The 2,909-nt window shown below is 43.3% G+C and overlaps 1 pseudogene; it reads right to left on the bottom strand.

The window, feature by feature from the left end:
* Positions 1-282: 282 nt before the first annotated feature.
* On the bottom strand, positions 283-658 carry LOC102859122 (annotated as a pseudogene).
* Between the last annotated feature and the right edge of the window lie 2,251 nt (positions 659-2,909).

Here is a 2,909-nt window from a genome sequence, read left to right as displayed (position 1 = left end):
AACCTTATGATTAACCCTCTGCCCGTCCTCACCCCTCTGCTCCTCCCCTCCACCCCCCCTTGGATCCTCATACACATCTTTCTACAATAATAGTCTTATACAGTATTTGTCCTTATACGTCTGAGTTAGTTCACTTAGCATGATGCTCTCCAGTCCCTCCAAGTTAGGTACTGATTTTTTTTTTTTCAGTTCAGTGAAAGAGACTTTATTGAGGGCCCAGGGTCATGGGGCTCAAAAGAAGGCCACCTGCAAGAGGCAAGGGAGCCAGTGAAGAGGGGACTTTTATTTGACCTTCTTGGGGTGCAGTTTGTTGGTGTGCCCACACTTCTTCTTGCGGCAATCGACAGCATGGGGATGCAGGTGAGCATAACACTTGTGGCAGATCATCTTGTTGCAGTTATACTTCTGGGCGAGCTGGTGCAAGGAAAGCTCGATAATGCCACCACACAGACGCAGCACCAGATGCAGGGTGGACTCTTTCTGGATCTTGTAGCCTGAGAGAGCACGGCCTTCCTCTAGCTGTCTGCCTGCAAATATCAGATGCTGCTGGTCAGAAGGGATGCCCTCCTTGTCTTGGATTTTGGCTTTGACATTCTCGATGGTGTCACTGGGCTCGACCTCAGGAGTGATGGTCTTGGGTCTTCACAAAGATCTGCATCTTTGCGTCTGCCGCTCGGCCGCCTTGTTCAGGTACTGATTTTTAAAATCATTGCTCCTGCATGCTGCATAGTATTCCATCATGTGGATGTGCCATAATTTCTCAATCCATTCAATTGTGGTTGGACATTTGGGCTGTTTCCATGTTCTTGAGCATCATCATTTAATTTGAAGTGTGATTGGCATCAGCAGAGTTAAAAACACAACAAAAAGGCTGGATGAGTTGTGCTCTTTCCTAAAAATACTATTCATTTCTTTTTCTCTTTGTTGATAAGCAAAAGGTTGGGGAAATAGACAAAGATACCCAAAGAAAGTCTTCATAGAGTGTATTTTTAAATGAACACCCTGTCTAAAGTGAACTTTGCTGTAACCAACAGACGCATTTCCAAGAAATTTTGTATAAGCTACTTATTTCTGAGTTAGAGAGGAGCTCACTTGAACATGAGTGAAACAAAAGATTGCTCTCCTCCTCCCCCAAAATCTTCCTGTTAGTCATCTGCTTTATAAATGTCTTCCACTTGTTTTTTCAGAGTCACAGGCAGGGTCTTTCTTTTTCATTACCGTCGAGTTGGAACCAACTTCTAACTGATCCTCCATTGGATTTCTAAGGCTGCACATCTCTGTAAATCCCAAGTGAAGGAGATTGCCTATCTTTCTCTTAAAGCTAGTGGATTTGAACCACCAGAAAGACAAGGACTTGAATTAGCAGCACAACTTTCTATAGACGCTGTACCAGCGGAATGACTCTTCAAAGGAAGCAGAAGACCAACAATTTGTGATCACAGAGATGATTTTTAATCTTTTTAGTGAAAAGATGAAACCCTTAGCACCCATTGTCTTAAAAAAACATTATTCATTAAGTGTAGAAAAGATTAAACACTCAACACCCATTATCATCCCAGTACAAGTTTGAAGTTAACCAAAAAGAAATACAAGATACTGACTAGACCAGCAACTAATTCCTTATTCTTTATACAACTAAAAAAATCAGCATTCCTTATCAAGGAACAAATAAATTAGTCCAAGATAGTTCTCTGTAGTCATTCTTTAGAAATCTGCCTGCAGGCCTTCGGCCAGATGGGCCACTGGGTCTGACCCAAGTTTAGAGAACTACTTAGAAACATTCAAAACCAATCAAAGAGGGTTCTTAAGAATACAGTATCTGGTTACTTTAATTTGCTAAGCAAGATAAACTAATAAACATAGGAGAAGCTGCTTGTGAAACTGACATCACTGATGACTTTGCTGTTTATGGAGAAAAAGGCAGCATACTTATTACGTGATGTTTTGTTGGTTTTAAAAAATTTATTTTATACTGATTTATTAACAAAGTTCAAATACATTGTTTTTTACACTGGATCTTTCCCATTTCCTTCACCACCACCACCCCCATTAAATTGTGTGGCCCGGCCCTATGATTAACCCTTCTGCTTCCACCCTCTCCCCCCTTGGATTTTCATACTCATTCTACAATAATTGCATCAATGGAGGGCGAAGAGATTGAGATTGTTCACAGCTTCAGTTTGCTCGGCTCCACAGTCAACACTCTTGGCACCAGCAGTCAGGAAATCAAAAAGCGTATCACGATGGGAAAGTCTGTTGTTAGGGACCTCTCTAAAGTACTCAGGAGCGACGGTGTCTCTCTGGAGACTAAGGTGTGCCTGATACAGGCCATGGTCTTTGCAATCACTTGTTATGCATCAGAGAGTTGGACAATGACTAGGGAGGACAGAAGGAGAGTGGATGCTTTTGAGCTGTGTTGCTGGAGAAGGGTACTGAATGTACCATGGACTGGCAGGAAAACAAACAGATTCATCTTGGAGAGGATTAAACCAAGCTACTTCTTGGAGGCAAGGATTCTGGGGCTTTGTCTGACATACTTTGGACATGTTGCCAGGAGGGACGGGTCCTTGGAGAGGGACATCATGCTTGGGAGGGTGGAGGGACAGCGCAGGAGGGGAAGACCCTCTATGAGATGGATTGATTCGGTGGCTGGGGTAGTCGGGATGGGTGTGTCAGAGGCAGTGCGGTTGGCCCAGGATAGAGCAGGACTTAGGGCTGTTGTGCATAGGGTCGCTATGAGTCGCAAACTTGACGGCACATAACAACAACATGACCCATAGCGACCCTATAAAGAACAGATTTGAACCTTGGCCTGTCCTGCATCATCCTCACAATCTCTATAATATGCTTGAGTCCTTATTTGAGTTCCTACTTGGGCCATGACAATTTCCTTATCTCCAACATAGTGT

The sequence above is a fragment of the Elephantulus edwardii genome, unplaced genomic scaffold (genome assembly GCF_000299155.1).
Source record: "Elephantulus edwardii isolate Elephantulus edwardi_28Jun2011 unplaced genomic scaffold, EleEdw1.0 scaffold00242, whole genome shotgun sequence".
NCBI lineage: Eukaryota > Metazoa > Chordata > Mammalia > Macroscelidea > Macroscelididae > Elephantulus > Elephantulus edwardii.
This window is presented reverse-complemented; position numbering and strand designations above follow the sequence as displayed.